The sequence below is a fragment of the Cibotium barometz genome, chromosome 3, assembly GCF_041138505.1.
Source record: "Cibotium barometz isolate CiBa-2024 chromosome 3, ASM4113850v1, whole genome shotgun sequence".
Lineage (NCBI taxonomy): Eukaryota > Viridiplantae > Streptophyta > Polypodiopsida > Cyatheales > Cibotiaceae > Cibotium > Cibotium barometz.
Genome location: NC_141048.1, coordinates 6,925,031 through 6,938,269, shown reverse-complemented (window position 1 = coordinate 6,938,269; position 13,239 = coordinate 6,925,031). Strand labels below are relative to the sequence as shown.

At 42.2% G+C, this 13,239-nt stretch overlaps 1 protein-coding gene across 1 annotated transcript in view; it reads left to right on the top strand.

Moving 5' to 3' along the window:
- The first annotated feature begins 8,887 nt into the window (after positions 1-8,887).
- Positions 8,888-13,239, top strand: part of LOC147639652 (uncharacterized) — a 68,251-nt gene continuing 63,899 nt past the window's right edge. Inside the window, exon 1 of the mRNA XM_086772497.1 lies at positions 8,888-9,000. The gene's annotated coding sequence lies outside the window, so the exon portion shown is untranslated. The remainder of the gene's footprint in view (positions 9,001-13,239) is intronic.

The window sequence follows — 13,239 nt, the reverse complement described above, 5'->3', positions numbered from 1 at the left end:
CTCTTGGGAGGTTCACTGAACAATGTAAGATATATGTTGTAATGCTAGTGTTCATTTTGATGACTTCATCTAAAGTGGACTAAAAGGTGTTTATAAACACATTTCATTTTGTGATACAATCAAATTGTCCATACCAAAAAGAGGGACAAATGTTTAACAAAAATACATCAACAATTTGAGATATATGTTTTGACATGTTTATTTTGATGTCTTCATCCAAGGAGGGTAAAAAGGTATTTATAAACCACAAGTTCACCATTCTTCCTCATACATCAAAAACAATAACTTGCTATATCAAAAGGATCCAAGTTAATGAAATTACCAAAATCAATTAAATTCCCAAAGTTAACGGGATGCACACCATTTCAAAATTCCCAAAGTGTATGGATTTTTCCAAATTCCCTAATAAGGTGTTATCTAATCAAGAACTATCTATACAAGTCAAGGGGGGAAGCTAAAACTTCCACCGAACCTACAATAAGCCTTCGCTTCTTGATAAGTATACAACATTATAGTCCCACTAAATGTGCTAACTCAAGCCTAGGCCCGCCAATTTCAAGAAAAAAGACAAGGTGGATGTCTGATAAGCCAATCATACAATAAGACTCCGCTTGATAAATATACAATCCTACAATAAGCCTCCACTTAATAAGTTTACAACATTATAGCTCCACTAAACGTACAAACTCAACCCTAGGCCCACCAATTGAACAAAGACAAGGTGGATGTCCACCACTCGTAGGCTTCAATCTCTAAAAAGATAGGAGAAGAAGGTAGGCAAGGGTGAGCCAATGGTCCTTACCTAGGATGATCCAGATGAGGGAACCATAGAAACATCATCAACATGACCTAGTCAAGAGAGTGTCCTTATACAAAAAGGCCCCAAACAAATGGCCCAGGAAAGGCCAGTAACACCAAAGTGTGTGGGAGAATATCCCAATGTTGAGAAAAGAGATCAAGAAATTAGAAACCGTAAAGGGCTTAATCAGAGAAGCCCAAGGGAAGTTTGAACAAAAGCTAGATAGTAAAGCTCCTAACATAGTGTATCCCCCCTAAGAGGAGATAAGGCAAAAATGGAGAAGTTTGAACAAAAGCTAGATAGTAAAGCTCCTAACATAGTGTACCCCCCCTAAGAGGAGATAAGGCAAATGGAGAATTAGACATCGTAGATCCAATTAGAGAGAAAGAGGAGGAGCAAGAAATTAGCTCCATGGATGGGTCCAAAGATGACCTCATTATTAGAATGTTAGAGACAAGGGGGATGAGGTGTATACTCCTAGATCAGAGAATGGGATTAGACATATGGTTAGGGCAAGTGAGATAGCATATGGACCACGAAATGTAGCCAGCTTGACATCCTTGTCATGAGTGAAAATGTCTATATTGGGCCCTTGCTTCGTAGCAATCCTACCCTATGGAAGGACGTAAAAGATTAGGTTGAAGAAACTTCATAAAACCACAGGTTAAACCAAGAACAAGAACCATATGTTGATAACTTATAGCATTTGAGAGAAGATGACAATGCTCCTAAATTCATAAAAATCCCATAGAGTTGGGGCATTACTATGTTGGATATCAAGTAATTGAGATCCTAAATGGTGAAGCAAGGGTGAGCATTATTACGAAACATTTAAGAGAAGACAAAAATGCTCCTAAATTCATACAAATCCCATGAGAGTTGGGGCATTACTATATGATAACGATGACACAAATGCTAATTTTTTAATCTACCATAATGGATATCAAGCAACTACAATCCTAAATGGTGAAGTGGGGGTGAGCATTATTGTTGGAATTCATGGGGATCAAACATGATGATTAAGCTCATGGGGTGAAGGTAACATTAGGCTAAGCAAAGTAGAATAATATTAATCACATAAGATTAGGGTTAATGATAGCATAATGACAGCACAATGATAATGTGAGAGAGAATGAGAGTGTATAAAGACTTGTGTAAATATTCATTGGATGCCAACCTACTTATAGGCTTGGTACAAAAGTAATTAAAAAGGTGATTAAGAAATAATCCCATTTACCTAATCCAAAAGTTAAACAAAAAGAGCACTAATTTCCTAGAATGGAGTGCAACCTAAGACTCTTTCCACACATTTTACGACTGTCTTAGAGATGTGGTCATGCCTAAAAACCTCGTGCCAAATTAAGCCTTTAGACCATATGCCCATATCCCCAATATCACATGATATTTTGGTGTATTATTTTTCAACACCCTCTCACAGCAAAATATCCATGGCTACTATGATGTCAATGCTAGCTCTAGCTACTACTATTTGCAATGCTATTTATGATGACCATCCAAGTGCCCGTAGATCTTATCCATGGCTACTATGGTGTCAATGTTATTTACAAATGACCATCCAAGTGCCCATAAGTCTTATTCATGGTGGTTTTTACAATGCCAGTTATGATGGCATATGCTAGACATCTAATTATGATTACATGTTGAAATATACAAGTGAATAGGGTGTGTGCGGGAACAAGCCCTTGGTAAGAGGCTGTAAAAGAGAATCTGTAAATGTGAGAGAACCTGTGAAAAGGTGAGAAGAATCTACTGGGAGAGAATAAAGGGTAGCATGAGAAGATTTAGGAAGTGTGGAGATATTCTAGGAGAGGTGGAGAGAATCAAGCAACAGAGGTGGAGTGAATTAAGGAGAAATCAGTGGGATTAGATGCTTGGATGTAAACTCTATAAATTGAGGCATTGGCCTAATGAGAATTTGCTGGTTTTTGATTATCCATGCTGCCTACATTAAGCTATTAGTTAATTACTCACTAATTACGTCGAATCACTTTGTTAATGATGTTCATTCTAGCATTTGATCCACCATAGCTCATCACATTGCTATAATTTTAACATGGTATCAGAGCCTAGCCTAGAATCCATCAATTTGTGAGCCCATTATCTTGCTAATCACTTTGCTAATTAGGATTAGTAGAAAATTAATATTTTTTTCCTCTTTTTCAACTATTCTCTGCACCCCCAGCCAGTGGAGGAGCTCCCTCTCCTTGCACACTCAAAATTAGCCCCATTGCTTCTAGCCATACATAGCTAACCCATAGGTGCTCCAGCCAGTCGAATCAAAAGCGCAAACCGTCGGCGGAATGAGGAGAAATCGCGTTTTTATCAAGCACCATTTTTCTGCACAGCAAATCAGTGATTTCCACTTCATCAAATCAAATAGGTCTAATTCCTCTTAGCCCCAGGTGTTTTCAAGCATGCTCTACAAGCCGGTGAAGTCAGAAATTGATTTGATCAAGTTTACAGTGAGATCCAAGCTCTTCATCAAATCTGCACAGGTGACTTTAGATTAAGCATTCAATGTTTGGTCAAATCTTGTGTTTCTTGGGGCTTAATCCTCTACTAGACTCATTGCTATTGATGGCCTTGAAAGGATTTGAGTTCATTTGAACTCTAAGGCCTCAGATCTGGGCTCCCTGCATACTCTGTTTTTTGCACACAAAACAGAGGATTAATTTGCTAATCAATGATTAATTAGTGTTAATCACTGTATTTTGGTGCAATTGAGAGTTCAAATTAACCCCATTAGGTACAGATCCCTATAACTTCATATTGCAATTCAGAGATGGTTTGATACTCCAACCATTCCGTACAAATTGGTTACCCTTGATTTAATGTAATTTCTGGTGATTTTATGCTGATAAAATCTGTTGTAATCATCTCTTAAACACCAAATTGAGTTGTAAAAGGATAGACACTGCCCTTGAATCTTGAAATTGGATCAAGAGGTAAGACCCCCTTCACATCATCATGAGTACAGTATAAGAGATAGCCAAATTCAATGGGGAGCAGTTTTACACATGGCAGACAAAAACCATGTATGTGCTCATGAGGAAAAATCTGTGTGGGAGCTAGTTGAGGGAAGAGATGAATGCCCAGAGGTGAGAGGGGAAAATGAGTGGAAGAGCAGGAATGAAAAAGCATTGGGACTTATTGCACTCAGTTTAAATGATGAAATCATTCATCACTTCACAGGGATACAATGGGCAAAAGATGCATGGGATGAACTCAATAAATTATTTGGCACACAAGCTAAAGATTCAAAGATAAATCTGTTAATGCAATTCTACAAATTGGATATGAAGGAAAGTGAACCTTTAATCACACACTTGAACAGATATAAAAGCATCAAGCAACAACTGGCAGCTATTGCCAAAAAGGTAGAAGATGATGAAGCATTAGCAGTGCTTCTGAAGAGTGTGGACAAAGGTGAATATGAAAATATTGTAGCAACACTAAAGAATGTACTTGAATTGAAGCTACACGAGATAGAAGGAGCTCTACTAGAGCAAGAGAGCAGAGGCAAAGAGAAGAAATGGCTCGACTCAACAGCAGGAGAAGAAAAAGCATTCTTCACCCGCTGAGGAGGATTCTCTCGAGGACAAGGACGAGGAAGAGGCAGAGCAGGAGGAAGGACCTTCACTTGCCACAACTGTGGAAAGCCAGGACACATGGCAAGAGACTGCTATAGCAAACCCAGTGGAGAAGGAACGACATCATCGGCAAACTTCATGGAGGCTCCTAAGGAAGAGGAGTCGGATCATCTTTTCTGAGAGAGATAGGCTTGTGAGTGAAAGGTGAGTATGGAGTGAGAGTGTGGTGAGTTGGTGTGAGAGTGAGAACTCGTGTGATTGTGTTACTTTTTCCTTTTCCTTTTGGCTTAGGTTCATTCTCTCTTTCCCTCTTTCTCTTATCCCCATTAAATTAGCCCACTCATCTAGACTACAACCGGAGCTTCACCCTTTCTTAATTCTTTATTCTTTGCTCAAGGGTTGGAGTGAGAAACGAGTAAAGAGCACCACACTGGAGGCTTAACAATGGTTCCATTGACGGGATAAGTTCGCAAACAAGGAGGCATCGTCATCAATAAAGAAGGAATCATCATCGACAACAGCACCTTGGCTACAACACCATTGGAAAGGCCATTGAAGGCCAAGTTTTGTTAGCAAAGTGTAGGATCTTCTTTTGCATTTCCATGGTAGTTAATTTTGTACTTTCTTGATGGTGTGCAAGGAAGGAAGGAAGAAGAAAACTAGTTTGGAAGAAGCACTTAAGCCAAGGCATCAGAGCAAGTGGAAGCACTAAGAAGCCGTCGTAAAGTCCCCCTTAAAGCCATCTAACAAGCATCAAGCATTGCCAAAAAGAAGTTGTTGTATCAGCTTGCCTTGGGCACATTGCACGGGAGAAGAGGCCATCTATAGCCAAGGAACGGGAGCACGATAGATTTCAGCCGCCTACATTTGTCTTATTGACACATGTAGGGGTGAGACCAAAGTACCCAGCCACCAGGGGGCATTTTTTAAAAGTGATCTCACCCTTACATGTGTGAATAAGAAAGTGTGATCTCACCCTTACATGTGTGAATAAGAAAGTAGGGAGGAAAGAAATGAGAAGGTGCTGTCGGCTTAGAAACAAGGAGGCGAAGAAGGGAGCTCTATAGCAGCTACAAGATGGCCACGCATAGTAGGGGGAGAAGGGCTGCATGGCACAGCTCAGCAGCAGCTACTGGGATGCAGGGAGTGCTGGCCCATCGTGGGCACCACAGCATCAAGAAGGTGGTAAAGTAGGAGAAGGTACCGGGGTGGCAGAGCTCAACCAAGAACAGGTGGTCGTGGGTGGCTGTCGTCTGGTGGAGGCGGCCAAGGGAAGCGGAGGAGGTGGTGGTGACGTAGCATAGTGCAGCAGTGAAGAGTGGGGACAGCTTAGCCAAGAAAAGAATGGAGGAGCTGTCTGGAGGACGGAACGCGCCGCTTCTATTTTTCTTGTGCTGGCAACGGCAATTTTAATTTTTCTATTATTTTGTCTTTGAAAAAAAAACCCACCTTTCATAAGCCTCCTCCAACCCTATTATTATTTTATTTTCTAACCATTCCTCCCCTCCCCTTTTTAATTTTCAAGATATATATCTATATATTAAACTAACACCCCCTCCCTTTGTATTTTTTATTTAAAAAATATATATTCAAAACAAATATATATATATATATATAATTTATTAACTAACCCCCTTCCTTTTATTTTTTTAATATTAAAAGAAGATATATATATATATATAGTTAATTAAACTAATGCTTCCTTCCCCTTCTACTTATCAAAAAAAATTCTTTGCATTTCTTTTATCTTCCAAAAATAAAAAATATATATATATATTCAAACCTCTCTTTTCCCTTTTTAAAACTAAGCTTTTCTTTTTTTTAAAAAAACTTTTTGAGTTTATTCCCTATCTTACTATTTTTTTTTAAGTTGTGTATATTCTCTCTCTTTTTTTGCTTAAACCCCTTTGCATCTTTTTTATTTTATTTTATTTTATTTTAAAAAGAAAAAAATAAACTCCAAAAAAAAGATAAAGGGGAGTTTTATTTTCACACACATGGGGGTCTTTACTTGTATTTTTGCCTTGATTTACCCCATGCACGTCTTTACGCATCATGACACATCCACTAGCACGTGTTCTCAACATCATCCCACCACCATGCGAGTGTTTCCATGCTACAAGCTTCATGCATAATTTTCGGTGGTATGAGGATTAATGGGGTGCATTTTCATTCCTTGAGGATGCTTGGGAGGATACCATATCAGACAAGCCATGGTCATCTCATTACGAGATGATGTACCAACATTCATTACATTTATGGCATTCCGTAGCTTTTTGCACTTTTTTTTATTACTCTAGGGTCATGTGGATTTCTTCCACATACATCTTCACATCAATTTACTTTGTTTTGACCCTTGCATTGCTCCATTGCTCAAGGTCACGCAGGTTTTATTTGTGTCACACATTGGTTATCCACATCATTTGGACCACATCATGGTGCATCACGAGGAGCTCCACATGCCCCCTATGGCCTTGTCTCATCAAGCTATGTATTCCCACATCTTGAGCCTTGGGAGGAGCACACCGTACCTCACATATCCTCACCATCGAGCATTGCATCCGGGCACCCTCTTTCTCTTATTGAGGAGGACCTTTCCCCTACCAACTAATATATCTTTTTTGGGGACACCCCTTCACTCGTGTGACTAGTTGCCACCATTCAAGGCGCATGCTACACTTCCATCGTCGTCATCCACTGCCCTCATGTTGCATGGTTCTCACTCATCACTTGCAAGAACAACCACTCTTAGCATTTACATTTGGGATATCTAGGATCCTCGAGTGCAGATACTTTATCCTCGAGTGCAGATACTTTATCCTCACATTTGAGGGGGTTCCCACCTCCACCCTTGTTGTTACATCTTTTAAGGATGAGCCTTTTCATCCTTGCCATTCCATGACATATTCAGAGGCCCTAGCTCCATCTTTTCCATTGTGTTGTGTTCCATGGCCCCTACTTTGCTTGGTTATACCATTCATCATTGGCCTTTGCTCAAGCACTTGCCTTGAGCCACTTCGTGTGGGATCTTGGATTAGTCTTCATCAACTTTACATGGACCTCATCGATGCCACCTTCTACATCGACATATCGTTCACTGGCATTCGCTAGAGCATTGACTCTATACATATGGGATCCTGGCATACACCTTTGGGGCCCCTTGAGTTATGTATTTTCATTTGGGATCCCAACGGATGGGATTGACTCTTGAGGTGGGGAAGCACCCCTCATTTCCTTTTTTTACCATGGTCTACCCCCTAGAGGTAGGGGAGCTTCCCTCGCTTCGCTTTTTTAGTGCATGGATCCTCTTCATCGCGCCACATCTTATGGATCCTCTTGCTTGGGTCATACTCTACATCTGTTCGGCATAATCCATCTTTTTAGGCTTCATTGACATTGGCTTATCTCTTTTTTTACCTCTCCCCCTCCATTTTTGTACTCATTGCCACCTCATATGACCACATCCATGGGACCGGGATGTGCTTTAGAGGTGGGGGAATGTTACACTGTTTTGTACTCATGGCCACACATCTTGCCTTGGGAATATGCACATGTGCATGCCTTGTATATCTCATTTGTGCATGAGGCCTCCCTCAAGTAACGTCACGTGGAAAGGTAGCTCGATGGTGGTGGAGCATGTATTGGATCTGGAGCTGACGAGGGGATCATGGTCGACATTTGGGGGCCGGGCCATCGGGCACGTTGGAAGAGAGAGAGAGAGAGAGAGAGAGAGAGAGAGAGAGAGAGAGAGAGAGAGAGAGAGAGAGAGAGAGAGAGAGAGAGAGAGAGTTGCATTAACGTCTTCAAAAGGCCAAAATGACCTATGAGACCAAAATATTACATCATGTCCATGAAACACATCATCACGGTATTGAAAGTAAGAAAATATACGTGAAAAAAACAAAGAGCCTCAAGCTCTTGCATCAGCCAAGAATATCTCGCATAGGGCACGTGACAAGGTAGGAGAAAGTCTTGCTGTGGTGGGAAACGATGGCTTTGATTCTCCCGAGGTGACGTCAGCGTGGGCGGCGGCCACCACTATGTCAGGGGTGTTGGGCTCTGCATAGCTTGGTGGCTCTGTCTAATGTCACTCCTCTCGGCCGGGCTCCTGCATCAGCTTGAAGGTCGGGGGGGAGTGGGTGGATCTACTCTCGGGGCTCTAGTCTAGAAGAAGAAGAAGAGAGAGAGAGAGAGAGAGAGAGAGAGAGAGAGAGAGAGAGAGAGAGAGAGAGACAAGGTGATCTGGGCAGTGTGAGATATTTAAGGTTGAACTAGGGTTTTAACCTTAGTGTGGGATGCTTTAATTAATCGATGGAGAGTAAGGGGTGATAATTCTTATAGCCACCTTTATTCATTGCTGAAAAGGAGCCTCTTGCTTAAAATGCACGTTTAAGTGTGCGTGTATTTCATATATCCTTAAAGTACATATATATATATATGTATCTATACACGCATATGTGTATGTATACACACACACAACTCGGCAAAGGGTATTTGTGAGTGCTAGTATTTGGGGGCGAGGGCATCACCATGGAGCCAGAAGCTGCAGAGTTCAGGCTTTGTTGTCAACTCTACGGACACCAGGAAGACGTAAGTTGCCTTCCTTTTCTACATTCCTGCAGGCTTGCTGGGCGCTTCAACTTGAGAAAACATAGCTTTTTCGCAAGCTTTTTAACGTGGATCTGATCAAATAGGCTGAAGGACTCTAGGTCTCAAAACTCAAAAAAAAATGTGTGACACAAGATGTAGATGCCTGTCTTGTACATCTAAGCCGGTGCTAGAGAGTGGTCATTATCGTTATCCGTTATTTTGCAAAGATAAAAAATTAGTTTTTATGTATCTAAGTATGCATTCATGTACTCTATTGGGATCGTCATTTTAAGTGCAGCCATCTTTTTACGTGAAACCATCGTTAATGGATGTCTTGTATGTACAATCTGCTCGGCAACCCATTCACGAGTCATGGAACGTATGGCCGATGTTTCAAGTTCTTTTAAGGATCGTATATGTGTCCTCTTGGTTGTTTTCAATCCTTCAAAAGTGAAGGCCTACTTTGCCTTTGTAGATCGGCTTGAAGGATAGGTGTACATCATACCACTTTGGCTATGAGATTTTTGATGACAATATCCAAGACTTTGTGTATATTGACTAAAATGCAGCAATTGGATGAGATCCACTACATGTGTAGATACTAGAGATGGTTAGATTTTTTTTTGACCATAAGTTAGAATAGAATAAGCTTCAAAAGTAGTTCAACGTAAACAAAACTTGGGAATCCATGCATCAATTCAACTGTGTGTTTGATGTTCTTTAGAGATTTGGCTTGCTAGCCAAAGGGCTTTTGCATCGGCTCCTTCTATCTTTAAAGTTGCTAGATATCTCGTCATCAACTCACAAACCTCTAGCATGATAGGAGCTCTTCAGTGTGCCTGCGAATGGTAGCCTAAGGGGGAACTCAAGTGAACAATTTTTTTGACTAGTTCCTAAACCTAAGAGGCTAAGATCGTCATGTGACCAACAACAATTTCATTACCTTGCCACCTTTTTTTTTCTCCCAGGAAAAGATCCTTCATTAATTATATAAGAAATGTCCGCAAATGTGAACTACAAGAAGCTTTCAAGTGGAGCAAAGTATGTTCCTCAAGAGAGGTATAAACTATAAAGAAAGGGGGGGGGGGGGTTCTTCCTCGGGTTGGCCACCCTTGGAGGGAGGCTACATCTAGGGAGGAGGGGGAAAAAGCCATGTTGGGGGCTATAATGCCATGTTTGGTGGTCGGGTCCCATGGTGAAGAAGAGACCTTGACTCCACATTAGGAGAAACACTCCATGTCGTTGTTTCATCCCGTCAGAATCATTTGTGAGGTGCTACCATCTCCGTCCAAGGGTGTGAATGATGTCCATGGAGATGTGGCGGATGGTCTCCTCCAGGGGAGTGGAGGAGCCGTGAGTGGCCTTGTGGCATCTAGTGCCAAATGTGCCAGGTAGAGATGGAGATAATGAGTTCCCATAGTTGATACACGGGTCTCGGGGGGCCATTGGCATTATGGAGGTTGGGGTGGCCGATATCAAGAAGTGGGAAAGTAAGCTAAAGAGCGAGGCAACGGAGTGCTGCCCTAGACTTTGTAGCTTAGGCCTTTGCACCCAGTGTGACAAAATGGAGGGTGGTGGCCCCGAAGTAAAACAATAGGAGAATTGTCCACCAAATTTGTTGTCTTTCAGGCAATGCCAAAGGCATTGTTGTTGAGTCTTCCGAAGGGTAGTCAAAAGAGAGGTAGGGGAGTGAGCCTGCTTGAAGAATGCCGAGTTGACAAAGTTGATAGTGTGGTTGGGACGTGCCTCCACATCTACCTTGGTTAGCCCTATGGCACAGAGCGATAAATTGGGAAGCTATCGCCTTGCGCGTCTTGCATGAGAATGTGGACGTGGATCCACGAGGCTGAAGATGAGAGGTAAATGTTGAAAAAAGAGGTAAAGAGAGTTGAAGATAGTAGGATTGTTGGGAGATGTGAAGAAAGTAGTTGAAGAAGAATGCAGTTGTGAAGGGGACTGAGAGTTGGAGAAGTCCTTGTATTAGGAGTAAATACTCCAATCTTGATACGTAAAAAAAAAAGCAAGAAAGAGAGTCAAAGAAACCAGACCAAGTTGGTGTAATAGTAAAGAAAGCAACACAAGGAAGAAAGTTGAAGTGTTGGAGCCATGAGATGGAGGAAATATTGAGAATTGAAGGTTGACACACAGCGGTCACACCATAAGTCCGGGCACCACACCTGCATCTTTCATTTTCCAGGTACATCTTTGGATGGGGGGAGCCATGGTGGGTGAAAGCGTGGTCCATGGTACTATCCATCGCCTGGATTCCCTTATAATTTGCAGACCTAACAGGTTGCTTATCCTTATGATAATGGCCCCTTAATGTTGCCACTGCACCCCATTCTCTTTGATAACCCATACCTTCCAACGACAAGGGCCCCTTGACAATCCAACCTTCAGAGATGCACCCCAACAAAGTCCCACCACTTGGGCTAACTCCATCAACTTTTACCTCATTTGCATCCACCCATGGACTAACTTCATTGGATTTCATATGTGAAGAATTAGCACCAAGGCCATCAACACTCCTTATCAAGTCTATCGTTTTGCACTCTCCATCAATCGCGGGGCCAACAGTGAAGCAAACAACATAACTACCATATCCTCTCTGCGCATCTGAGTTGATGCCATTGCCTCCCAAAAGGTGAAGAGGTTATCTAGGATGCTTCAATCCCAAATCAGTTTTGTTTGGGTACTGTGAATAGATTAGGGAGGTGAGGCTGAGCACTAATGTCAAATCTCTAGCCGGTCCCCGCTCCTTTTGGGAATAAGATGGACAAGGCCCTCGGGGAGCATCATAGCTTGATCCTTAGTACACGTTACGCTTTTTTGTGTGTGAGAGTGATAGTAGATAGTGAGAGGAGAGTCATTCCTTACAGAAGGTGAAGCAACTTTCTTTGGGATAGTAAAGAAGAGAGAGCTTGAAAGAGAGGAGCTAACAACCACTAGTCAAGCTTAGTAATAGTAATGAAGAGAGGAATTGGCAAGCTTGGATAGCTTTAAGAGACTCGAGCTTAGAGGTGATAAGATCATGTGATGGGATTTGGCTTTTGTAGAGGCAATAATATGCTTTGGACATGCTGTCGAAGTGTGCGATGACAGGGTGTAAGTCAATCTTAGTGCCATTCAGAACACGAGGTTGTTTGCAGATGTAAGTGATCTCTTGGAAGACTCTATTGTATGTACATGCGCATAGAAGGTAGTTTGATTTACATGACTTATCAGGCCAAATTTGAGTTGTTCGGTTGGGATGGTGAGTCAGTTTATGCGGGCCTTGAGGAAGCCACATTTAGATGTAGGCTAGGAGGATACTTAGGTACATAAAGTCAACAACACATAATGGATAATGTCTCTACATGACCTCGTTGAAGGCCACCTTTAGGTGGACCTCATAAGGTCCTAGTGATGCATGAAGGAGATGGGAAGCGAAAGCGTGCTCATGATTAACGCTAAGCAAAGAAGATTAATGTCACATGCACTTTGCGCTGTAGTGCATGGTGACAAGATGGCTCATCATCAGTGTCACGTGCACCTTGCACTGGGGTACACAGTGACACTGGCATGATCATCAGTGCAGCATTTGTACTGAAGTAGAACCTTTTTTAGGTTTATTTGTCGTATGCCGTGACCCCATTGTGAGCCCTCGGTCCAGGGACAATAGGTAAGAGCTACGTAGGTCAGTTTTTGAGCCTTAGAGATCAGTCAAGTGTCAGTCCTCTTAACCCACTTGGAGAATGTATCAGATAGTGCATATAGTGTCAGCTTGAGGATTAGGTTGCATTAGGAGCATATAGGTAGGCCTTGGGCCAGGCCATGGCATGGCTAGTGCAATGGGGCAACATCCAGGCCATTAGGAGGGCCTGGGCAACCAGTCAGCAGTCCACATGAAGCCCTTCCTACAGTCGGGTAGCATTTAATGCTACCAGGCTCCAATCGGCCAGCATAAGCGGTGGCCTCATGGAGTCGGCCAACATTAAATGTGTCCAGCAGGCAGTTGGGTTGCACTACAGCAGTTGGGCAGCATAAAAAAGGACGTTATTCCATGCGCAGCATTTAATGCTATTTCTTTAGTAAGGAAGATACTCTTCACATTCAGCCAGCATATGTGCAGTCCTACAACTATTTGGACTTGCATCAGTGGCCAAGGAGAGTCTTCAGCAGAGCCTCGGGATAGGTTGATATTGAGCCGACATACGGTCTTCCTCATCCTTGCGTTGGGCATTCATATCACTTGTACTC